Genomic DNA, 26,003 nt, shown 5'->3' on the forward strand with positions numbered 1-26,003 from the left:
GCGCTTGGAGCAGTTGTAAACTGTTCAGCTATAACAGTTTATTGACAAAAAAAAAACAAAAAGGAATACAACACACTATATACACTTATTTTTAGGAGTAGGCAGAGATAAGTGGATAATGCTACCACTAGTTAAGACTTAAGGGTAAGAACGCTAGCCCAGTCCTTAATAGAGTTCTTAAGCTTTTTAGCTCCAGCAAACATGTCCGTCTCAGAGAACTCAATCTACCTCTCCTCCCGTAATGCTCACCCTATACCCCTTAAATACCCCCCGGGCTAAACCAAAAGAGTACATGGGTGAAACAGCTACCAACAATTACACATATAACAAATATACACATAACCGGTTATCTTCACTCATACGACATACTAGGACTTATAGGACAGGTAAGTATAATACACACATATACATACACATTTAATTAACAATTCTGCTTTTTCCCCCACAGGTAATCTGGAACCCCCCCGGCACCAAAGGTTTCTTCCCACCCCATTAAGGGTATAAAAGCTGGGTGACCCGCGCGCTGCCACTCCATAAGGAAGCCGGTAAGTAGCAGGGGTAACCTGCCTAATTAAATATTAAAAATTGTCTTTCAGCATAGTTGGTGATTGGTGTGGGGACCCACCATATCACACACACACACACATGCATGCATGCAACTATTAAACTGTGATGTGTTATTGTTATGTCTGAGGTTATATCTGTGATAACTGTAGACTTATAGTATAGTGTATAGTGTTCTCTTTCCCACACTCACACACTCTCTCTTTATCAAAAACACACACACACACACACACACACACACACACTCATCCCGTACAAACCCAGAGCTACTGTCTATCTGGGTCAGACCTGACATAATTGCCACCCAGCTCCCACAAACCCTTCTGCTTTAGCATCTCTGCTAACCACACTAACCGCTCTATTCGCAGCGCGTCGCATATTTAAAATAATAAAAAATAAACACTTGCACTTTCGTCTGTCTGAAGCAGCATCGCTCGGGAGCTTCCTCCCGCCGACCTCTTTATTTAATAGAGGAGCTGCTGCTGCACTTCCAGATGCCAGAGAGCGTTTAGATCAGGGTGGCCGGGCCGGTTATCTGTGTGGAGCTCCGCTCTTGTAATGGGCTTTTATTGATCTAAACAACATCAGGCTCGGCGGTGATGTTATTAAGGTGGAGATAACTTCACAGCGACCTCTGCTCAAACAACACGTTACTGGGTCTAAATAACTCCGCCTTTCAGACGCTAATGTAGGCGATTAGTCGACCCCGCGCTCTTTACGGCTGCAGGATCTTAATAAACTACTTCCTGTCGGACGTGGCGAGGCGTGGTTTAGACGGAGAGAGAGTCAGGCGGCTATAAAGGTGTCAGAGTTTCCATATCATCAGTGAAAAAGATGCAAAATACTTTGTTTTTCCGACAACAAGGCAAATTATAATCAGGTGTGGAAAATCTTATAGCAAATCTTCATGCCTCCCTCTGCTGACAACTTTTATGGAGATGTGGATTTCATTTTCCAGCATTATTTGGCACACTGCCCACACCGCTCCAAAAGTACCAATTGGTCTTACAGTATAAATTCAATATTATTATAATTTTCTAAGACACTGGTTTTTGGGGTTTTCATAGGCTGTAAGCCATAATAAATAATCAAAAATAAAAATAAAATTGATTAAAATAGATCACTCTGCCTGCAATACATCTATATCATATAAAATAAAATAAAGTAACTTTTTAATGATACTCAAATTTTTTGACACATTTAGGTGCTCTTATCTGGGGAGCTGTTTGTTACCTTGTGGTTTCTAAGGCTGGTAACTCTGATGAACTTATCCTGTACAACAGAGGAAACTCTCCCTCTTATTTTCTTGGGGTAGTCCTGATGAGTGCCAGTTTCATCATTATATACAGCTATGGAAAAAAAATGGGACCACTTGAAAATTGAGTTTCTTTGATTTTACCAAATTAAAAAAAAAAAAACCTCTGGAATGTAATCAAAAGGAAGATGGACGATCAAAAGCCATCAAACCACCAAACTGAACTGCTTGAATTTTTACACCAGGAGTAAAGCAGCATAAAGTTATCCAAAAGCAGTGTGTAAGACTGGTGGAGGAGAACATGATGCCAAGATGCATGAAATTAAAACTGTGATTAAAAACCAACCAGGGTTATTCCACCAGATATATGATTAAAAGGGATTTTTGAAGGATATTTAAAATTAAAAGTGTTTGGTTTGTATTCTATGAAAGTGGGTCACGACCAGTTAAGGGTGCCAACATCTGTAAATATGCGTATATATATATATATATATATATATATATATATATATATATATATATATATATATATATATATACATATATATATATTACTCCTGGTGCATAAATTCAAGCAGTTCAGTTTGGTGGTTTGATGGCTTGTGATCATCCATCTTCCTCTTGATTATATTTCCAGAGCTGTATATATGTGTGTATATTGTGTGTGTGTGTATGTGTGTGTTGGCCAGTGAATCAGATTGTGATTATGGGTTTGGAGTTTAGCGAAGTCACGTATTAATGCTGAATATTGTTTATTGTTTCACAGTAATTGATTAAATGCTTTCACTCCACTTTTTTATGGACATTTGGACTTTTCCTCGTCTTCCAAGGGCACACTGAATCCAATATTTATGTGAAATAACGATCTCATTCATCTCGGAGCTGATTTTCTGAGGGAAATTTAATTTGCAGCTATTTAAAGCCTGGCTTTTGGTAATGAATTATTTTGTCATCTCGCCTCTGATGAGATTCATCTTTAATAACTCTAACAATTATTTTATTAAAAGAGAGGAGCCATGCATTATGGCTATCTTGCCAAGGTCTGCAGCGAGAGTGGATTCTCATTAGGAGTATATTATTATACCCCTGCCGCGCTTTCATTCCCGTGCCCTCAGTGAAATTGCATTACGTGTCAACAATGCTTGTGCTAACAGTAAGCAGTCATATTTACCGAGGCTACCACTTTGTTTTTTTCTCCTTCCTCAAACCCAGCTGACACATGTGGACGTATTAATAAGATAGGGTACAGCTCTATATCTGATAAGCGGCTTATTAAAATTTATTTTAGTAGTGACTTTTAATAAAGAAACTATATTGTCTGCCACATACTTTGATATTAAAGTGGTTGGGAAGACGTGGTAGCTGTAGGTCTGTGGTGTAGGTTTTGTGTACTTTGTGAGATGGACTGCTGTTTTTAGTTGTTTTTATTTTTCCTGGAGGAATGCTTGTTTTATTTTTAATATTTTATTGGTCCCCTATATGATGTTTTATGTTGTTGCTGTAAATATCTGAGGAAAGAGTCTGGAAAAACAACCAGGAATAAGATTTTGCCTGTAATATTAAAGGGAAAGTGCAGTTAAGTTTCAAAATTTCCTTTAAAATGCCTTTAATGCCATTAAATCTCTGAGTTTTGGTGTTCAACACCAGATAAAACCAGATAAATCTACAAAATTATTATTAATGATAGTGTATTAAATAATAACTTTTATAGGCAATCAAATTTCCCTCAAACAAACTGTATAATTAGAGTTTTTTAAAAGATTAAAGCAACAATAAAGACATTCTGTTTTTCAATTTAAATGTATATATGCACTATATGTAAAAAATATGTACTAGTGCATCTCAAAAGAATATCATATTCTGAGAATATCATGTACAGTAATGTGGCTATGTTAGAATATCATTAAAAATCTCCTTTATGTCGGTAATTCAGGTCAAAATGTGAAATTCATATATTTTATATATATTGCTGATTTATTGATTATGGCTTACAGCCAATAAAAACCCAAAAATCAGTGTCTCAGAAAATTAAAATATTATATAAGAACAATTGGTACTTTTGGCACACAGTGTGGGCAGTGTGCCAAGTCCTGCTGGACAATGAAATCCGCATCTCCATAAAAGTTGTCACTGTACAGAGAAGTTGGTATTTGGGCCAGTCATAAATCAGATTTTGTTTTTAACTTAAGGAAAAAGCAAAGGGTTTCCAGTAAGTTAAATGTAAAAACATAAATAAAAATAAAAGTGTCCGCTAAATGCCGTAATTGTCATGTAAAATGTAAATGATTATAAATACATATAAACCCACTGCCTGATGCTCGAGACACTGTTTAATCACTGAGTTTTAAGAGTTTTGCGTATTATTTTTGTAGTTTTTGATAATCTCTTTGTAAATCTCTGCAATTTGAAAGCTCTTGGTGCCTTCTTTTAAATTTTGAGTCTTTCAAAATTCTATCAATGAAGTTTGGAGATATTTTAAGCTTGTTTTTAATGGTTATAAAAATAGTGTTTTTTTTTTTGCATGGGTAACTGTATGCCCCTATCACTAGTATTATGGCCTGTTGTGAGCATCAGCTAAAAGTGCTGTATTTGGGAATTTTGGGGGGAGGTGAGTCACACCGGATTTCTCCTTTTAAAAACACCTAATTGTTTTTAAATTTCTTCTTTATTTATGTGACGTTTGATTTTATAATGTAAGTAAATGTGTCATTACTTCTAGTTTGGTTGCAAATGTTTAAAAGGATGCTTCAGTCCTAGGATTGGTTAAATATTTATTGTTATGTATTTAATAGTTTTTTTTAAGCAGGTTTTTTTATGTCTTCATCTTCCATAAGACGGTGACTTTTCCACTCAGATTTGGCTAAATGTGTAATGTCTATTTTAACGTCAGTTTTAACTCTGTAACCCACTTCTAACTGACGTCTACCAACACGCCTCCGTCCTCTAAACTCGAGACCAGGCTCCTCAGCTTCCTCATTCTGTTCACTGTATTTGTGTTTATGGTATTATAAAATTAAGCTATTTTAACTGGAGACAGAAGTGAAATTGCTGAATGTGAGGTAATCATTTATTTCCAATTCACCACTTCCTTAAACAGCAGCTATGAGTCACAGATCTGCCCAGAGGAAAGGCCTCAGTCTTTAAACCTAACTCTACAGTGGCTTTATTTAAACAATCACTTCACCAAGACAGGAAGGAGAAGCTTGAGATGAACATGTGGTACCAGGCTGTGGTACCAGGCTGTGGTGCATGACACTGGTGCCAGGCTGTGGTTTTTCACTCTGGTGTTTGGCTCTGGTGTTTTTTTTGCTGGTGTTTAGCGGCGTTCGTGCCCAAAGCTTGGGTTTGGCGCTGGTGTTCGGCTCTGGAGTTTTACGCTGGTGCCCAGCTCTAGTGTTTGGCAGTGGTGCCCGGCTCTGTTGTTTGGCGGTAGTATCCAGCTCTGGTGTTTGGCGATGGTGCCCGGCTCTGTTGTTTGGCGGTAGTGTCCAGCTCTGGTGTTTGGCGATGGTGCCCGGCTCTGTTGTTTGGCGGTAGTATCCAGCTCTGGTGTTTGGCGATGGTGCCCGGCTCTGTTGTTTGGCGGTAGTATCCAGCTCTGGTGTTTGGCGATGGTGCCCGGCTCTGTTGTTTGGCGGTGGTGCCCGGCTCTGTTGTTTGGCGGTAGTATCCAGCTCTGGTGTTTGGCGATGGTGCCCGGCTCTGTTGTTTGGCGATGGTGCCCGGCTCTGTTGTTTGGCGGTGGTGCCCGGCTCTGTTGTTTGGCGGTGGTGCCCGGCTCTGCTGTACATCTTTGCTTGCTCAGCTCTCGTTGCCCGGCTCTTGTGTTTGGCTTTGGTGTTTTGCTCTGCTGCCTGGTTCTGGTGCAAGTTTCTGGTACCTTGCTCTGGTGCCCAGGACTGGTGTTTGGCTCTGGGGTTTTGGCTCTGGTTCCAGACTGTTGTATCCGGTGGTAGTGCCCTGCTCTGGTGCCCGGCTCTGGTGTTTGGCTCTATTTTTCGGCTCTGGTGCACAGGTCTAGTGCCCGGTTCTGGTGTTTGGTTCAATCTGTTTTTTATAGTTGATTTCAATTCACTTTATTTTTTAACTTAAATCAGAATTTAAATAATTCTTTTCCCTTTGAGAGCAAAAATTGCTTTTGAAAAAATACATTACAAAAAAAATCCCTTCCAGAATTTTTTTGATAAAAAAAAAAAAAATCTTATTTAAAAAAAACGTTAAAATTCAGTTCTGTATAAAAAATATGTGATGCATGAATTTAATACTATCTAGAGGGTGTTTTGCTTTTGACCTAAATTCATATTTCAAAGTTTTAAATCAAACAGACTTGAATTTATGTATCTGAATCTTTTCAAGTAGAAAAATTGTTACTTGTAGCTTGATGTCTATTTTCAACAGCATATTTCATGACCTCACAAGTTCAAAATGCATTGCGTTGCCCAGGATAATGATGATGATGATGAATTGTATATATTGCAAGACAATGAAGAAAAAGATTCATGTATTGTCCCGTAAAATTAGATTTTGAGTTTATTCAAAAGTTGAGTAAATGTAATTCAGTATCATTCATTCACAAATCCGAGTATTTAAATACTTGTGATGTCAGCTTTTACGTTTCAACTCTTTTGGTTTTTTTTTGTTACCTGTGCAGCTTTTAAACTTGCGCTCTCTCTCTTTCTCTCTTTTTCTCTTTTGTTTTATTTATTTTTTTAAATATATATTTCTCTCGCTGTTCATTCTTCAAGGACGAAGTGAGCGTACGTGAAGGCGGATCTCCATGCGAAAGTCCCCGAGCTCTCCGGCAGCACCAGATCCCTTTTCAGCGCCAGCTGTTCTGTCAGATCCATGCCCGAAACTTTCCCTTAATGTAATTCCGCAGGGCCGGGCTCGGGAGAATAGCCGCACAACGAGCGCGGCGGGTCGAAGAGAGCCGCGAATTTTTCATCTGCATTTTTTTATTTTCATTTTTCACCTCCTCTGCGAGGCGGGCGGCGCTCTCATTCATGAGCAGATGTTCAGCGCTGGTCCGAGCTGCAGTCAGCGTGAACTCTGCTGGCCTCTCCGCCATCGGCAGCAAGGACGTTGGCAGCGACCCCCGGCATTTGAGAATTAAGTGCCGGTAAACGCTGCCGGGCCGCTGGCTAGCCTCCTTTTTTAGCCGCGGCGGCCGGTGCTGGAGCCGGCCAGGGCCCGGGCGGGGGCAGTGGGGCGGGGGGTGGAGCATCTGACAGGCCATCAGTCTTCTCATCGACACTGATGAAAGACTGGACCGGGTCAGCTCCGGGGACGCGCCGGGAAAAAAATCCAGAAGATAGTTTTGCGCAAGTTTGTCATTAATTTCTTATGACATCGCTTGGTATGGAAGCGCACCACATGGCACCAAGAGGAAAACTCAACTTAAAGAGCCTGTATCAGTTAAAAAACCCAAATTATTTTTCTACTCAATCAGCCAATCACCATTACACGGATCGAGAGTATTTTCCAGTGCAGCAAGAAAGCTAGCAGGACGCTAACAACAATAATAATTATATATATCTGATTACCTTTTTTATTTTAATTTTTACCCTCTTAATGTGTTTAAGAGCATCAGTAAAGTTGTAAAATTGCGAAGAGGTAGAGTTGGAATACAGTGAATAGCTCTATTTATTATTAATATTCTAATCTTTAGTATGAGAAGCAACAACTACTCAACTAAGTAAAAAAAAAGACCATTAAAAACTTAATGAGGATTAAACTGGCACTCATCAGGACCGTCCCCAGAAAGGAAGAGTAAGAGTTTCCTCTGTTGTACAGGATAAGTTCATCAGAGTTACCAGACTCAGAAACTACAAGTTAACAAACAGCTCCCAATAAAGAGCACCTAAATACTTCAGAGTATTAAAATCCACCACACAACACAAAGAGGAAAGCTCAACTTTTTAACAGATTATTGAAGAAGAGTAGCACAGTTAACTAGAGATGGTTTTTGGTGTTGATTACCAAACCCAGATAATTTTTCAACCCAATCAGCCAATCGCTATTACACAGATCAAGAGTATTTTCGCTCTAATTTCGCCCTGTTTTACATTCCAGACTTGTTTAACTTTAAAAAATCATTTCATTAAACAACTTAAACACCCATGCAACAAAATGTTTTTGTCTTAATTTTTGCCCTCTTAATGTTAGTTTCAGAGCATCATTGGTAAAGTTGTAGAGGTACAGTTGAGTAGTGTTTTAAAATCCACCACAAGGCACCAAGAGGAAAACTCAACTTAAAGGGCCTGTTTCGGTTAAAAAAATCAGATTATTTGTTTTTCTCAATAAAAAAAGTAGCACTGTTAACTAGAGATGGTTCTTGGTGTCGATTAGCAAACCTAGATCACTTCTCAACTCAATCAGCCAATCGCCATTACACAGATCGAAAGTAATTTTGCTCTAATTTGTTAAACAAATTAGACGCCAGTGCAGCAAGAAAGCTAACAGGATGCTAACAACAAAAATACCTATATTAACTGATTGCCTAACACTTAATGTGTTTGAGAGCATCATTGGTAAAGTTGTGAAGAGGTACAGTTGGTATACAGTAAACAGTTAATAGCCCTTTTTATTGGTTATGTTCTAATTTATATTATGAGAAGCAAAACAAAAGACTTAAAATTCAACTTAAGATACCTGTATCAGTTAAAAATGCAAATTATATATATTTTTCTCATTTAGGAAAAGTAGCACAGTTAATTAGAAATGGTTTTTGGTGTTGATTAGCAAACCCAGATAATTTTTCAACCCAATCAGCCAATCGCCATTACACAGATTGAGAGTAAGTGCGCCCTGCTATATGTTCAATACTTGTTTAACATTAAAAATATAATTTTATTAAACAAATTATATGCCAATACTGCAAAAAAGGGGGATGCTATCAACTAAAATGACCTATGTTTTATCTTAATATTTGCCCTCTTAATGTTGGTTTGAGAGCGTCATTGGTAAAGTTGTGAAGAGCTACAATTGGTGTAAACAGTAAATAGCCCTATTTTTTTTTTAGTAATGTTCTAATCCATAAAATTAGAAGCAAGTAAAGAAAAATGACTAAGGAAAAATGAAGGTCGGTCAATACAAAAAGAAGAATTTCAGGAACTTTGAAAGTATCCTTAAGTGCAGTCACCACAAAACTATCAAAAACAATGCAATGATAAAACTGGCACTCATCAGGACCACCCTGGGAAAGGAAGAGCGAGAGTTTCCTCTGCTGAACAGGATAAGTTCATCAGAGTTACCAGCCTCAGAAATCACAAGTTAACAGCTCATCATACGTCATCAACAGAGGGCGTCGAACAAAAACAGTCCTGGTTCGCGCTGAAGAACCTACTTTTGTTGGTGGAAATGCAGCAAACTGGTTCAAAATCGGGTTCAATATTCAGATTGATTCCAGTTCCACATCGTTAGTAAAATAAACGATTGAGTTTGAAGCTTGAAACTTGGGATTGCACATAGGATTGCACCTTCTGAAGAAAAGGTTACCCTTGAAAGCGATTGTGTGTTTAGTGAGCTGGGAAAGTGCAGTGTGGAAGTGCTGGTTAGGACCTTGTTAGATCAGGCTAAGACCCAGCTGCTGCTGCTTTGGTTATCCAGGTGGCTCAGTTAGCACCGCTGACCTCCTCGTACCCGGGAGAATTCAGCGGCGTCGAGTACAGATGTAGTTTTATGATCCCGCTTCGTTTACAGCGAGCCGCTGTCACGAGGTCTTCATTGTTCGTCTTTAAACACGGGAGGAACGTATGCACGCACGTCGACAGTGAAGAACGAGTAAAAAAACGAGTGTGAATAGCACGTCCCCCCCCTCCTCCTCAATATTGTAGACAAACTGCTAGCAATTTTGTAGGCTTTTTATGAAGAAAATGGCCAAAAAACATTGAAATTGAAATATTGAAATACAACTTTTTGTTTTACATTTTCAGGTTTTCACAAGGTTGCTTGTGCTGCCATCTTGCTAAAGATGGCAGCACAAACACTTGCTAAAGACTTACCCTAACCTCCTCCTCCATCCTAACAAGAATTGGGACACCCTATTCCTAAACATGAACTTGCAAAACAGAGGGGTAGGGCTAAGTGGTAGGGCAATTAGGGGGTGAAATAGGATTTTTAAGCCTTTAGGAGGTTAGAAGGTCTTTGGTTCAATAAAATATTTATACATTATATTTGACGCCGTATTGATAAAGCATCACAAATGAAAACTATACGAAAGCTGAGAAAGAAGGAAGGGCTCAGTTTAGCTACAAGTTCAGCGTTTTTTGACCAGAAGATCTCTGGTTCTTGACTCAGTTCTAGTTCGTTTGGGTTTATAAGAACTGTGGTGCTTTTTGGCGAACCAACCTGCATTTCCACCAGTTTTAGTGGAACCGTGAAAACAAAACACCATATGCATCAACAGAGGGCGCTGCATAGTGGCGGTGAACAGAAGCGATCACAGTTTGTGTCAAAGAACCTGATTCCTGGTTCCTGAACCTACTTTTGTTGGTGGAAACACGTCGAATGGTTAAAAAAAATGAGTGTGAATAGCCCCCCCCCCCCCCTCCTCAATATTGTAGATGGACTGCTAACAATTTTTGTAGGCTTGTTATGAAGAAAGTGGCCAAAAAACATTGAAACTGGAAGGAAAATACTTTTCTGTTTTACATTTTTAGGTTTTCTTTTTCAGGTCGATTGTGCTGCCGTCTTGCTAAAGATGTAGCCCCAACACTTACCCTAACCTCCCCCTCCATCCTAACAAGAATTGGGACACGCTATCCCTAAACATGAGCTTGCAAAACAGAGGAGTAGGGATTAGTGGTAGGGCAATTAAGGGGTGAAATAGGATTTTGGGCCTTTTGTTTAGGAGTTTAGAGGGTCTTTGGATCAATAAAATATTATTACATTTTATTTGACGCCGTATCGATAAAGCCTTACAAAAGAAAACTATACGAAAGCTGAGAAAGAAGGAAGGGCTCAGTTGAGCTACAAGTTCGGCGCTTTTCGACCAGAAGATCTCTGGTTCTTGACTCAGTTCTAGTTCCATTTGGGCTTATAAGAAATGTGGTGCTTTTTGGCGAACCAACCTGCATTTCCACCAGTTTTAGTGGAACCATCACAACGAAATATCATACGCATCAACAGAGGGCGCTGCACAGTGGCGGTGAACAGAAACAATCACAGTTTGCCGTGAAGAACCTGGTTACTGGTTCCTGAACCTACTTTTGTTGGTTCTTTTCGGTTTGTGATGCTTTATCGATACGGCGTAAAATACGATCTAAAAATATTTTATTGAACCGAAGACCCTTTAAACTCCTAAAGGCCAACAAAAGTACCAACAACGTTTCCACTAGTTTTAATGGAACCATCAAAACGAAACACCATACGCACCAACAGAGGGCGCTGCACAGTGGCGGTGAACAGAAACGATCACAGTTTGCCTCAAGAAAACCTGGTCCTTGGTTCCTGAACCTACTTTTGTTGGTGGAAACACTGCGAATGGTAAAAAAAAAACGAGTGAAAAACGAGTGTGAATAGCGCTCCCCCCCTCCCTCCCCTCTCCTCCGGTTGAAGTGGATGCGAGGCTGTAATTGAAGGATGATGAGGTTTTTCTCTTTTTCTCTTCCTCTCCCGATGTAAGCGCTTGTTTCTTCAGCACGTTTCCCACTTCACACTATCTAATTGGCCATTTTCAGGTTGGGTTTATGAGAGCAAAACTAATTAGCGTTTCTAAATTCAGCGAGAGGCAGGAAAAGGGGGAGGAAAAGAGGGGGATGAAAAAATGAAAAAAAGTCTGTAGAATTGATTGTTCTGGTTTCCTCTCTGGTGTCAGACTCGCAACAATAATATAAAGACTCTAATCACTTTGAGACGGCTTGTGTTTTTAAAGCGCCGCTGAATGTCACCGCCGCTCTCCTGGCATTTTGTTTGGCAGCCTGGTGAACGAGGAGGGAGCGGAGAGGAGGAAGCAGGGCTGCCCTCTTTTTGGGTCCTTTGTGTTCGGTGGGAAGGTCAGGTGGAAATAACAATGCGGGGTGTTTTTAGGTGGAGTCGATTGTGAGCGTTTGATTGGGAATGTTCTGGTGAAAGACGGTCGGGAGGTTTACTGTAGCGCCGCTGTCTTTCCTCCGTTACCTTTATTCAGAGAAATACAGCCCTCAGGAAACACGATAAAAACACACACACTATTACTAGCATTACTATACTACTGAGGACTGTTAATAGTATTTGGTATCGGGTCCTACAAAAAAATATATATATATATATAAATTAACTGATTACATTTTATACTTCCTTTTTGAAGGTCAATCAATCTGAAAAGAATTTCAAGAACTTTAAAAGTATCCTAAATGTATCCTAAAAAAAAAAGGTAATGAAGATGGAACTGGCACTCATCAGGACCACCCCAGGAAAGAAAGAGCAAGAGTTTCCCAATCTATGATTAATAATGTTGTCTGATAAAATGAGGATAGAATAGCATAAATACATTCATATCCTTTTAAAGTTATAAATCATTATAAGCATTATATATAAGCACTAAAATGCTTTTGTTATCAGAGTCTTGGTAAGTAGACAAACATTTATAGATTTTTTTTTTTTTTTTTTTTTACTAAATGTTTGAAACTGGTATATTTCTGCTAAATAAAACTTTATTTAACTTTAATGTATATTTTGATGCAGTAGTATATTGAGTAGTCGCCGCTGTCTTTCCTCCGTTACCTTTATTCAGAGAAATAGCGCAGCAGAGAGCCCTCAGGAAACCCTATAAACACACACACACTCGTACTAGCATTACTATACTACTGAGGACTGTTAATAGTAATTAGTATTGGGTCCATCCAAAAAATATATATATATATATATTAAATGATTACGTTTTATACATACTTTTTGCCCTCTAAATGTTAAACTTGAAGTTTGAGAGCATCAGTTGTAAAGTAGTGAAGTGGTAGAGTTACAGGTATACAGTGAGTAATGTTCAAATTAGTAAACATTCATAAACTAATTGTAAACCATTTATAGACCCTTTATAAAGGTAGTCTTATTTTAAAGTGGTACCGATATTATATATAAGTACATGATTATCTACAGCAGTGAAATTTGAGAAAAGTACAACAAAAAAAAAAATGAAATGATGGAACTGGCACTCATCAGGACCACCCCAGTAAAGGAAGAAAGAGCAAGAGTTTCCCAATCTATGATTAATAATGTTGTCTTTAAAAGGATATGAATGTATTTATGCTATTCTATCCTCATTATATCAGTTATAAATCATTAAATTGTGTTGAAATTGTAATATAATTGTATTAATAATGCGTTTAGTAATAGGTTTAGAGTTTATATATAAGCACTAAATATGTTTTTGTTGTCAGAGTCTTGGTAAGTGATTTACTAAGTAGACAAACATTTATAGATTTTTTCGTTTCTACTGAATGTTTGAAGTGTTTATATTTATACTAAATAAAACTTTACTGTTTATTTTGATGCAGTAGTATTTTGCGTAGTAGCATTTCAAGAACTTTGAAAGTATTCTTAATGGCAGTCACAAAAAACAAAAGTTAAAATGGAATGATGATAAAACTGGCACTCATCAGGACTGCTCCAGGAAAGGAAGAAAGAGCAAGAGTTTGCCAGTCTATGGTTAATAAAAAAAAATGTCCTTTAAATGGAAATTAATTTGTTTGCTATTCTATAATCAGCATTATACAAATTATAAATCTAAATTTATTAATAATGTTTATTAATACGTTAGGAGTTTATATACAGCTCTGGAAAAAAATGAGACCACTAGTTTCTCTGATTTTGCTATTTATAAATATATTTGTGAGGAAAAGGAACATTGTTGTTTTATTCTATAAACTATATACTTATATAACTATATACTCGTTCCTCCGTTACCTTTATTCAGAGAAATAAAGCCCTCAGGAAACCCAGTGAACACACACACACTCGTACTAGTGTTACTATACTAGTGAGGACTGTTAATAGTATTTAATATAGAAGCCAATACAGCGAGAATGGGGGGGGGGGGGGGGGTGCCATCAATAATATATGATTACCTATCAAACATACTTTTTGCCCTCTTAATGTTAAATTTTAAGAGCATCAGTTGTAAAGTTGTGGAGAGGTAGAGTTACAGGTATACAGTGAATTTTATTTAAGTAAGGGTATAAATGTATTTATACATTACTCAGTCATTATAAAATCATTAAATTGTCGTAAAATGGTAATGTCATTTTAATAATATGTTTAGTAATATGTTTTAATTATATATATGTTATGTTTTTTAATATATATAAGCAGTAAATATGCTATTTTGTTATCAGAATCTTGGTAAATGATTTAGCAAGTTTACAAAGTAGAAAAAAACATTTATAGATTTTTTTTGTTTCTACTGAATGTTTGATATATTTATACTGAATAAAACTTTAATGTATATTTTGATGCAGTAGTATATTGAGTAGTCACCGCTGTCTTTCCTCCGTTACCTTTATTCAGAGAAATACAGCAGCAGAGAGCCCTCAGGAAACCCTATAAACACACACACACTTGTACTAGTATTACTATACTAGTGAGGACTATTAATATTTCTTACTTTTAAGATTTCTTGTTGTTTTTTGAGAGGTTTATGGTATATAAGACCAAAACTACCAAAAATAGCTGCGTTATTGGTTAGCAACAGCAACTTCTTCCCCAAAAATCAGTATTCAAGTTATACATTGGACTTTTTACTACATAAAAAGCTAAAGATTCTATCGAACATCCCAACTTTTCACTAATAAAAACAGAATTTATGAGAAAAAGGGCAACTTCTGCCTCACCCCCAAAAATGTATCAGCTGTTGTTTTAAAAGAAGAGCAACTGAAAAGTTTGTATTAAAAAACAAAAATAAAAAATGAAGCTAATTTGCAGTAAACCAAGTAGTTTTATTTCTTTATTTCCTTTAAAGAGCACCTAAAGAACATCAGTCCTTCAGTACCATCATACATCATAAAGACACTAGATAGATAGATAGATAGATAGATAGATAGATAGATAGATAGATAGATAGATAGATAGATAGATAGATAGATACTTTATTTATCCCGAAGGGAATTTAAAATTAGGAAAATTAGGACACTGAGTCCTCATAAAAAAAAGGAAGAACACACACAATTAGTGGTACTGCAATTATAGTAAGGACTGTTAATAATTCTTAATTTAGACAAAAAACAAACAAAAAAAAAAAAAACACATTGGTGGTTTTAAAAGAAAAAGGTGGATTTTCTTAAAATGCATAGTTTATGGCAAAACATCAGTTTTCCTCTAAATTTGATTTTTTTATTTCTTTTTTATAAATATATAAAAATATATCCCTTAGAAAAAAAAAAGGTTTTATGATGAAAAAAATAAATAAAAATAGAATAAAAAGTGCTGCATTTATGGTGAAACAACAATATTTGCCACTATGAAAAAAACATTTTACAACCTAAAATACAGCCCTAAAAATAGCTGGATTATTGTTAAGAAAAGCAGCTTTTTACACCAAAATATGAATTTCTGTAGAATGCATGGTATAAATTACAATATTTTCCACCACAAACAGAATTAATGGAATATATTGCAGCTTTTTTTTTTTTTTTTACTAAAAAATCTTTTGTGGGAATTTGTGCTACCTCAAAAAAAAGTTTCAGCTTTTGTGTTAAAAAGAGCAAGTTTTTTCCACAAAAACTAACTGATTTTAATTTCTTTAAATAGCAGAAAAAGGACTTCAGTCCTTCAGTACCATCATACATCATACAGACACTCAGTCCTCACAAAGTACACACACACACACACACACACTCGTGCCCTCTGAAAGCTCTGTTTGAGTTGGCCGGCGCTGCTGCTGTTCTCTCCGGGAGCTTTTGCTGCATCGGCAAGAACGACTCCACCACCACCAGCAGCAGCAGCAGCAGCAGCAGCAGCAGCGCCGGCCGAGCCGCCAGGATGTGCTTTTTCCACCTCCGTCCTTTAGGAAACACATTTCTGTCGTCCCGTCTCTCTAAACCACAAAACACCAGCGCCAACGCTGATCTGAGAGTCAGAGGGATGAGTGACGGCAATCATGTTTTTGATCTGTGGTTCTTTCTTTCTCTGTGATTTTCATTGGCAGTTTGTAGTCACTGCTCCTGACTCCCAGTCGCTGACTGGGTCAGATATCTGGCATGCCAAATATTTGCCAGGTGTCTGCGACCCGTCGACGATCTTTCAGTAGTTCACACTACACTACAGATTTGCCTGAAAGCAGAGTTTTTTTGTGAGTGATCAACGTAAAACTGTCGGTGACTAAAACTGTGTATTGACATTAGTTTCAGATTGTGTTCTTGTGTGTGAAAACAAACCAGCAACAATGAGCTCCTCCCACAAATGAGTCAATAATCAGCCCTGGATGAGGAATCATTTATACAGGAGAAGAGTTGGGTTTCAGAACTGATAATCCATTATCAGTACCAGACATTGTTAATGCTCTACACACACTAGAAAATATTAGATAAACACTCTTAAAGGGGACATGAAACACTTCAAGTATTTCGTTTAATTCACAAGATGTATTTTCACTCTAACAAATTTCATAAGTTTAACAGTTGTCAGTGAAGCGGAATTAAAATAATAAGCAATCTAAATGTCATTTTTTTAAGTAAGGGCAGCGCCATCTTGTCCCAGCGCTGAAAGTGACGTCACGAGGTTGGTTCCCGAACGCCTCACTACTATAATCTATGAGAATACCGTAATTTAGATCCTCAATAGATAATAAAATCCAAACCAAAACTCAATGCAGAGCGGGGGGGGGGGGCACTTTTGTATTGCCCCTGTGTGTAGTAATACTGGGAGTAGTGAAATTTAATAGGGTGAGGAATGAGAAATATTCACTTTCACTTTCATACCTTCAGCGGGGGCTCGCGGCGCTGAAGCGCGAGAATCCTCCGGTTAGCTGCAACGCTAGGGGTTAGTGGCGAACACTTTCTAGATCAGGACTATGTGAAGGAGAGGGGTTTGAGTCAGGAGCATTAGCGCCGGATAAATAAGCTGAAGTCCGAGGCTTTTTTCCTCCGTTTTTTATTTTTCCTCTGATCAGCTGGGATGTACAGACCGTCCGACTGAGGGTAACGTTACTATGAGAGCAGCAGCTGTGAGCCGCACCAGCCAAACAACACGCCCACCCAGCAGAGCAGCGAGAGGTACCGTTACCGAAAATCTAGATAAAATGACAATTTAAAGATAACATAGCTAGCGTTAGATACTAAGCTAGCTATCTTATTCTAGCTAGCCAACGCTAGCTAACTAGCTAACACTAACTAGATGAAGCTAAGTACCCAGTAAGCTTTCTAACTTCTAAACTGAGCAGTTTATCAACCAAACAGCGCCTGGATGTTTCAATATCCACTTAAATCATGTTCGTTTCATTCAGTCTTAATGAACTCTGGACTTTGCATGTTAAATAGATAAATGTATATAAACTAGCTGGTTAACTGGATGGTGGTACCTGCTGTTGACGGGCTGCAGGGTTTCTGCACGGCTCCATGTAAAGAGAGAATAAACACTCCCAAAACGTCTCTCTCTCAGAAAAGCATCTGAAAAGTCCTGCTCAGGTTTATACAGGAAAGATCTCTGAGTAAATGCTCCATGTTAGCCTAGTTCAGCTTTGTCTTCATCCATAATCTCCACAAACAATAAGCTCTTTTCCTCTAGCTATATGCCTGGGATCTTAAACCAACCAACCTCGTGACGTCACCAGTGCTGCACGGGCAACATGGCGGCGCCCTAGCTCAAACGTAACAAACATAAATATATTATAATTTAGTGTGTAAACATTTTATATAAAAAAAATCCCCCCCAAATAAATTCCATTATATTTAATACCTTAGAAAACTTGTACAAACTTTAATGTTTCATGTCCCCTTTAAAAATATTATAATAGGTTATTTTAGTGATTTTATAAAAAATAGATCAGGGGTTCTCAAACATCTTTTTTCAACTCACGTCCCACCTGTTCATAACATGAAAGAGTAGTAGCCGACATGAAAAGAAATCACATTGTATTGCAACACAAAGCACAACAACAAAAAACTCAATGATGTTATAATAGTAATAATCTTAAAAGTTTAGGATTGAATCCTGGTCATGCAGCTTGCCATCAGCTGCCGCTACCCTGAGAGAGCACAGTTGGTCTTGTTCTCTCTGGGTGGGTACAGTACAGTAGATGGCACTCTCTCTTTCCCCTCATCACTCCTAGGGTGATGTGGATCAGCACAAGGCTGCGTCTGTGAGCTGATGTATCAGAACCGAGTCGCTGCTTCGCTTTCCTCCGAGCGTTAGTGCTGTGATGCTACTCAGTAACGCTACAGTATCAGCAGCAGCTCAAAAAACAGAGGCAGAGTCTGACTTCACATGTATCGGAGGAGGCGTGTGCTAGTTTTCTTATCCCTTCTTGTGTTGAAGCATCACTGGTGAAGCAGCTGAATGGGTGGGACAGATTACCTAAATTGTAAGAAAAATGGGAAAAAATTAACGAAATCAAAACCTGTCGCCTAAAAATCAGATTTTTTGTTAAAAAGATCAACTTTTACACTAAAATATGAACTTTATTTTATGCATTCCAACTTTTTCCACAATAACAGTGGAATGTGTGGTGTGAGTTACAATGTTTCCACCAAAAACAGAATATTTGGAATATATTGCAACTTTTATTTCACTAGAAAAGCTTTGAATTTGTGGGCAAAAAGGACAACCTCTGCTGTTATTTCTTTAAAGAGCAGCTAAAGGACAGCACACACACACACACACGCACATGCACAGCAGCTGAATAAGTAGGACAATTGGCCTAGCTAATTTGGGGGAAAAAATGGAAGACAATTTGAAGTAAATATAATATATATAATATTTAATACATAAATAAAAATAATTACTCTACTACTATTTACTTTCAATTGATTGTTTGCAGTTTATATGCATGCAGTACATTTTGTATTTTGTTTATTAAAAAAATAAATAAAAAATAAACGTTATGCAGTACAATACATCACAATATCGATATATTGTCCCACCCCTAATATATATAAAATCTAATAAGTGCAGATACTGACCCATTACTATAAGTACTCCATTCTCCCTGATGGTCCGTGATTTAGTAGAACAGAGGTTAGTGCGAAATCCTTCAATACGCTCCACAATCCCTCCTTCCCAGCATTCAGCATTCCTCTGCTGGGGTTTCATTTATATTGAATAAAAAAAAAGTTTATAGGTCACTTTAACGACGTGCCGTAAAACTTACACTATTTTTATTTTCCCATTTCTGCACCGGAGGGACCGGTGGCGAGAGGCCCAGTAATTAAGAAGGCGCGAATCTAGGGTTAGGGACGAAGAGTGTTTAAATGCAATTAGAGCGCTCGCGCGATTCAATTTGAACTCAATTACAGTTTTCTTGAATGTGCTATTATTTGTTTAATCAAGGGAATTTTGCCCCCTTCCAAGATGCTAAATATGTAGCGCGAGATATTTTAAACAAGGAGCGAGGCAAGACGCTCCAAGGAACCGGGTTAATGTTGCATTAATGAACAACTGCTTCAAAGTGACCTCTCTCTTTCTTTCTTTCTTTCTTTCTTTCTTTCTCTCCTTCTCTCTCTCTCTCTTTCTTTTTCTCTCATTCTCAGAGTCTCTCGTTCTCCCCAAAGCAGATCTTTCTAGAAGAAAAGTCGATTTGATTGTCTGAGATAAAGCTCTCACAATAGGTGGATAATTAGCGCACAGCGTTTAGTGTAAAATGTTGTGCTGCCTGTGGAGAGGAGGGTTGTTTTAGGATGATGAAGACCCACTTTGATTTTAGTTTTTTCTTTCTTACCTTTTATTCTTCTTCTTCTTTTGTTCTGTCTCTTCTACAGGCAGGAGAACCTGGTAGCACAGTGGTTTGGGATGCTGAGGACAGAGAAACGTAAGTGTCGAGCTTTTATCTGTTTGTGTAAAAAAGCTCTAGTCTTAAAAATAAGAATAATAAATGGTACTTTGGCTGATGCCATAACAGAAACTTTAAAATTTTACATTTCCATAAAGATCTGTGTTTGATAAGAGATTTAATACAATTATAGTTAAGAACGTAACAAAAATGGTTCTATACACTCATCTCTATTGACAATATGGTTCTTAATTGAACCGAAAGTGGTTCAACTATGGCATCATGCAAAAACGTTATATTAAATTCAACGTATAGAAGTGTTCCCCAGTGTTTCCCATACATTAGAGCTTTTGTTGAAGAGTAAAACCCAAACACATTGGACTCAGTCATTTCCTTGACACACTGCACAGATTAAAGAGCAACGTTTCCCACAAAAATGTTGTTTTTGTGTTAAAAAGAACAAAGTCCCACGATTGCATACTACATTTGTGGTAAAATAGGAGCTGTCACCTTTTAAAAATGCTGAATGTGTGGTTAAAAGAGCATGTTTCCACAGAACGAAATGTTTCATTTGTGGTAAATCAGGCAACTTTGCCCACTGAAACCAGATTTTGTGATAAACCCAGCAGCTTTTCATTTCCAAAAAGTTCAAATTGTGGTTAAACAGCGTCTTTTCTTTGCAAGGAGCAAAATGTTCTGGTAAACAGATTCATATTTTCTGCCTAGAAAGCAAAAAATTGTTTGTAAAAACACAAATTTTCCATTTAAGAAAGCAGAATTGTGGTGGTAATAAGTAGGTTGTCTACGGTGTAACCTGTGCGAGCGCCCTATGCAGCTGCCCATGTTTATACTTCTCCATGCATTTAAATAGCATCAAAAACGTAGACCTATATTATAGATCAATTTTTTTGAGCCTGACCCAACAGAGCCTGAAGAAAATGAAGGGAAATCTTGGCCCGAGTTGGGGTAATGCATTCGGTCGGGCTCTGGCAGAGAATCTAAATTCTAGCTTCTATACGTTGGGTATTGGTTAACCACAGCATTTATCCTTCTAAAGAGCAAAATGTTCTGGTAAATAGGTTCATAATGTCTGTTATGTCTAAGTTTTTTAACATTTTTCAATTTTAGAAATCAGAATTAGTGGTATTAATCAGCAGGCAGGTGGGTAGATGGCTAGACTGAGTGTTTGTGTGAGAAGACTGGTTTATTCTTCTGCGTTGAGCTAACACGTTGTCTATGGTTTATCCTGTGCGAGCGCCCTATGCAGCTGCCATCATTTATGTTTTTGTGTTCATGCAGCTGCGACCTGTTAAAACATTTTTACATTAAATTATATTAAATTGTATATTGCATACATTCATTTTATTTGTTACTTTGCTATATTGCAATTATCACCCCATAGCTTTATATACAATAAAAATAGCATTGAAAAACGTAAGCCTACATCAGACCATTTTTTGAGCCTGATCAATAGAGGCCAAGGAAATTAGAGGAAAATTTCAAGTTGGGGTTGTGCATTGGGTTGGGCTCAGGTAGAGAATCCAAACTCTCTAGTAGGGTACTGGTTAAACGGTGTATTTATCCTTCCAAAAAGCAAAATGTTCAGGTTAAAAGCTTCATAAATTCTATATTGTCGAGAAAGCAAAGTTGTATGCAAAAAGCAACTTTTTCATTTAACAAATCAGAATTAGTGGTGTTATTCAGCAGGCAGGTGGGTAGATGGGTAGATGGGGTCTTTGTGTGAGAAGGCTGGTTTATTTTTCTGCGTTGAGCCAACAGATTATTGTCTATGGTTTATCCTGTGCGAGCGCCCTATGCAGCTGCCATCATTTATACTTCTGTGTTCATGCGTCTGCGACTCTGCATCACAATGCAGTTTAAACCTGTTAAAACATTTTTACACTAAATTATATTAAATTGTATATTGCATACATTCATTTTATTTGTTACTTTGCTGTATTACAATAATCACTCACTCCATAGCTTTATATAAAATAAAAAATAAATAAAAAATTAAAAACGTAGGCCTACATCACAGACCATTTTCTTGAGCCCAACCCAACAGAGCCCAAGGAAAGTGAAGGGAAATCTCGGCCCATATTTGCTATGTCTAGAAAGCAAATTTGTATGCAAAAAGCAACTTTTCCATTTAAGAAATCAGAATTAGTGGTATTAATCAGCAGGCAGGTGGGTAGATGGGTAGACTGGGTCTTTGTGTGTGAAGGCTGGTTTATTCTTCTGCGTTGAGCCAACACACGTTGTCTGTGGCGTAGCCTGTGCGAGCACCCTATGCAGCTGCCCATGTTAATACTTCTGTGTTCATGCATCTGCGACGAGATAGATAGATAGATAGGTAGATAGGAAGATAGGTAGATAGATACTTTATTTATCCCAAAGGAAATTTAGGCATCCAGCAGCAACAACACAATACAATAAAAAAAAACATATTCAAACATAAATTAAAACACAAAAGAATAGAAAATATTTAAGGCTATAAAAAACTTACTATTCAAGGTAAAGATTTATCTGTAAACGGAGCAGTGCAGTAGATGTTGATAATGGTAATTAAATAATTAAATAATTTACAGAGCAAAGTGCTATGTGCAATGACATTTGATTATAAATATATTTGATTATAACTGCATGGCTCTGCAGTTTAAACTGTTAATAAAAATAGCATTAAAAACTTTAGTGTATTAAATAAATTATTATATTCACGTAGAGTACTGGGGTACTGGTTAAATGGCGTATTTAGCTTTCTAAAGAGCAAAATGTTCTGTTAAACAGCTTCATTTTTCTATATTGTCTTGAAAGTATTCTATATTGTCTTGTATGCAAAAAAGCATCTTTTACAGTTAAGAAAACAGAATTATTGGTATTAATAAGCAGGCAGGCGGGTAGACAGGAAGTGTGTGTGTGTAAAGGCGTGATAGCGGTCCCCGTCCGCTACACCGTGGGCTCGATGCAAAAGTCAAAATTGGCGTTAAATATGTACGATATAAACATTTCGGGAGTTTTTCTTCTACTTTTAGCCCTCATGCCGCACCCCTCCCCTCCCCTGTGTATCTTTCCTCTCTGGGCTCAGAATCTGAATACCTAGATTTGTTGTTTTTATTAGCGTCCTGTAAGCTGGCTAACGCTTGACCCGTGTCTCGGCGGCGCGTGTCCTGTGTGGTGTGTAAACATGCAATAAACAAAGAGTGACCCTGAGAAGAGACTTCACCACACCACTCGCTATAAAACCTCTTGTGTACTGTAAACACTCTTACTGTACATGACCTTCAGTCTTATACACACACACAAACACACACACATACACACACAAATACACAATCACTGAGAGGTGACTCAAGGGCTCATTTATTCATTCATTATTTCATTGATTCAAAATAACACTTAAATAACCCTTATTATTAAATACATTAAACATTATGACCACCTCTTTAATTGTTTCTACACCTATTATCCATGTTTTCAGCACCTCTAATCATATAAGACATTTTGTAATTGTATAATAATTACATACTAAGGCCCAATCCCATTTTATCCCTTGGTCCTTCCACTTACCCGATTCTTGTTAGGCTGGAGGGGTAGATTAGGAGAAGGGATAGGGGCTTGTTAGCCCTTCACACAGAGATTTTTCAGATTTTGCACACTTTAAACCAAAGGGTATGAGAATTACTGGTAAGATTGCAGCACAAGCAACCAAAGAAACACACACATTTCATTATTTTCCTTCTTACTGTACGTTCACACCGTCCAACAGGCGATGAGTCACTTGGGGGCGTGTCTCACTCAGAACGAGCTGTCGCTGGTGGGCGTTTTCCAAATACGGCACATACAGAAACAAGGGTTCAGCCTCTCTACACAATTCCTAAACATTAAAAACTTTTATAACTATTTTTAAGTACAATTATTTAACATAATTATTTCATATTACAATAAATGGGTTTACTTAAATATAATACATTATTTTCCTTAATGTAGTAAATCATTCTCTTAATTTGTCCATAATTTCAAATATTGTTAACTTAATGTAATAAATAATTTCTTGTAATTCATATGTTTACTTATTATTATTAATATAGTAAATCATCCTCTTGATTTAATAAACAGTCTTTCTCTTAATTTAATAAATAATTCCCTCAGTTTTACCTAAATCGGTCCAAATTCCATACCTCAGTTTGAACAAATTGTTACGTTAAATGTATTAAATACTTTCTTCAGTTGTAATAAATCATTATGTTAACTTTAATAAATAATTCCCTTTGTTTCAATAAAAGGTTCTGTTAATTAAAAAAATATATTCCCTTAGTTGTCATAAATCGTTCTGTTAATTCATCAATAATTTCCTCAGTTTTAATATATAGTTTTCTATTAAATAAGGTAATTCTGTAAGGATAGTAGTATAGTGGGGTAGCTGCTGGTGTAGTGGAGTATTTTACCTCAGATCAGCTCAGTTCAGTTCTGTTCTCTCCGTTTTGCTGGCGGAATAAATCTTCAGTAGGAACCGAAAATCACAGCAGCGATTTCAGGCCGAACATATGAGAATCTGTTTCTGATTGGTAGTCGCCGCCGCCCTTCGCTGCTCATTTGCATAAAGTTAAGTTCTGGTCAACTCTCTCGCGTCGCTCAAACCGCCCGCTTCGCATCGCGCCGCGCCGCGTCGCTGCCCGTCGCCCAGTGTCGCTCGCTCTCATTGAAAATGAATGACTTCCGGCTGCTTTGTCGCTGCGCCGCGTTCGGTGTGGACGCACGGTTCAAAGTAACGATTAGCTCTATATTACCATAACTTAATGTGTAGTTTCAATGTTTTAAATCCCAAACTTACAGATTGTGGCTTAATTCACAAATGACCAGACTTGGGCCGAGTTGAAGCTGCCGGTCGTGAGTAAATTACTAATAATACAGTTACAGTGGCTTGCAAAAGTATTCATACCTCTTGATTTTAAGTGATACACCAACACAAAGTAGCACATAATTGTGAAGTGAAATTAAAATGATACATTGCTTTTCAAAATTGTGTGTAATTTAGTCTCCGTATAAATACAGCTGTTCCCTAAGTGGTTTGTTAGTGAACAATAGTGAACGAACAGCAGACAGGTCAGAGAAAACATCTGTGGAGAAGAATTTTAAGGCAGGGTTAGATTACAAAAACACATCCCAAGCTTTAATCATCTCATGGAGCACTTTTCCACAATCCATTATCCCAAAAAATGAAGGAACAAGTATTCTACACATGCAAACCTACCAAGACATGACCATAATCCACCCAAACTGACAGATCCAGCAAGTAGAGCACTGTTCAGAGAAGCAGCAGCCAAGAGGCCCATGGTCACACTGGAGGAGCTGCAGAGATCCACAGCTACGGTGTATCAGGAGAATCTGTTCACAGGACAACTAAAAGTCCTGCTCTCCACAAATCTGACCTTTATGTTTGTACAGCAAACATGTGGAAGAAGGTGCTGTGGTCAGATGAGACCAATGACTACTTTTATGAATACTTTCGTAAGCTACTGTATATTCAGAATAAAGATAAAGAGAGTGATGATGATGATGAAGAGTGATGGTGATGCTTGTGAATTTGAGCCGAACTCATGTGAAAGGAGGCACACTGCTCTCTCTTTCTCTCCTGTTGAGTCACAGCGTCTCAGAGCTGGATGTAGAATCAGCATCACCGCAGTCTAGTTGAGGAATGAGCGAGTGGTGTGAGTAATTAAAGGTTTGGGGTTACAGATATCACTGCAGAGCACTGTAAGAGTGAAAGAGAAGCCTCTCGGTGTGTAATCTTCCCACTGAAAACGCTAGACTCACACCGCTTCTGCTCTTTATATCCAGCATGTTATTCCGCCGGCCCTCATGTAAAGTGTTCATTATACTGTTTTACTCTGTTTTAGCTTCTTTGTGCAGTAAGTACTCTTTAAAGATGGGCTCGTTGTATCACACTGGGCTGCGGTAGTGTTCTCAGAACATCCCTGGAGAGTCTGTACTTTGTTTTTTGTTTTTTTTTTAAAGAAAAAATAAACTAAAAATACAATTTTATTCCAAAAAAAGGAACAAAAAAAAGCACAAAAAAAATCAAAAAGAAAAGAGGCGACTCCACCAGTCGTGGTGGAGCTGTGTACCTAACAGATTGATAGTAAATGGAAAACATGAATGTAAATGGTGTCATTTGATCATGCAAATAAGCTGCTTGGCCACTTTTTCCCCCGCCCCCGTAAAGAAATCAAGCGTATTTACATAGCCAGTTGTGCTTATGAAACTTATGGAAATCAATCTTTTGTCATT

The 26,003-nt window shown here is 37.7% G+C and overlaps 1 protein-coding gene across 6 annotated transcripts in view; it reads left to right on the forward strand.

The window, feature by feature from the left end:
- Positions 1-26,003, forward strand: part of foxp1b (forkhead box P1b) — a 409,787-nt gene that overhangs the window by 76,480 nt on the left and 307,304 nt on the right. For all 6 annotated transcript variants that reach the window (XR_007439200.1, XM_049479473.1, XM_049479470.1 and 3 more), the window contains one exon: positions 19,705-19,754. The gene's annotated coding sequence lies outside the window, so the exon portion shown is untranslated. The remainder of the gene's footprint in view (positions 1-19,704; positions 19,755-26,003) is intronic.

This window comes from Astyanax mexicanus, chromosome 5, assembly GCF_023375975.1.
Source record: "Astyanax mexicanus isolate ESR-SI-001 chromosome 5, AstMex3_surface, whole genome shotgun sequence".
NCBI lineage: Eukaryota > Metazoa > Chordata > Actinopteri > Characiformes > Acestrorhamphidae > Astyanax > Astyanax mexicanus.